Below are 1,296 nucleotides of genomic sequence, written 5' to 3'. Positions count from 1 at the left end.
AAAATGTGAAATATTATAAATATGAAAGTAGGAGAGAATTCTACTCTTTGATTCTTCGTTCTCTGTTAACCGCAAGAATAACGCGGTTAGTTTATAAAAAACCCCATTGCATTTTATCACTAGATGGTGCCAAAAATAACATTTCCAAATTCAAATTAGCCAGCTCAAACCTAGATAAATGAACAATTTTATCTTTTAAATTAAACTTACTATAATGTGAAGTGACAAAGTACTTTAAACAATACATGATGAAGCAGGAATCGCGTTTTATACAGCAACGTCTGCTAATTCACTTGACTTTCTAAAGCACGTGTTTTATATGAAAAGAAAATCTTGAGTGTTTAAATTTGTTAAACTTTTAATTTCCTTTCAGATTCTGTAATTTGAAAGTTTCTGTGGTTGTTATTTCTGGGTTAAACTACAGGAGCTTCTGGCTAATTACAAGGTACGCATGGTGACTATTAGCCACACACTTTCAGTAATAGCTATTTCTAGCATTACTTTACTGTTACTACTACTACTACTACTACTACTACTGTTAGTGGGCTAACTGTAACTGTTAGCCCACTGTTCACATCTTGAAGGACAACTCTACTCATTTAGGACATTACATGTTTATAACCAAGTGATTAAATACATTTAGTCCTTAGAGACTTTTTAATGTTTTATATTAATATACATTTTTGCAGCTAAAGTGAGACAGTTTAGTTCTTTCAGACATCAAGGCTTGAATCTAAAGTGACTCCAGACATGAGCTCAGTGAAAGGAACCTCACTTTGAAACATTCAGCTCGTTTCCTAAAGAAACAACTGAACGTTGGGAAATTGTATTCGTTTTTTAGCAGGTCTTTAAAAGGGGGGTCTCCCTCTTCCTTCTCCTCCCCCTGCTCCTCCTCTGAGGACTTTTATATTGTTGCGTATGAATGACGACAGAGCCATGTCTGGTGGAAAGGTGTTCCGGCCTGCTGGAGGATCCAGCCGCCCCTCACTGATAAAGGACCAGTCAGGAGTCAAGCTGTAACTACACGCAAGCAAATAAGAGCAGGTTACTTTCATAATAAAACACCCAATTTTGTTATCATCCTAACTATTATCGGCCTGACGTTTAAAGATACACGTTTGGCTTTTTTAATTATTGTGTCGAATAGAGCTGTGTCGAATAGAGCTGCTGCTCTGAGTGTGTTTTCTTTTTACGAAGGCTTTTGCCTAGTTTTGTCTTGTGTACGAACGTAAACGTTCTGTTGAGACACTTTGTTTTGAAAAGCTGTAGCCGGAAGCACCTCCTTCCGCCACCTTT

Source organism: Cynoglossus semilaevis, chromosome 1 (genome assembly GCF_000523025.1).
Source record: "Cynoglossus semilaevis isolate Cse_v1.0 chromosome 1, Cse_v1.0, whole genome shotgun sequence".
NCBI lineage: Eukaryota > Metazoa > Chordata > Actinopteri > Pleuronectiformes > Cynoglossidae > Cynoglossus > Cynoglossus semilaevis.
Note: the sequence above shows the minus strand (reverse complement) of the source record.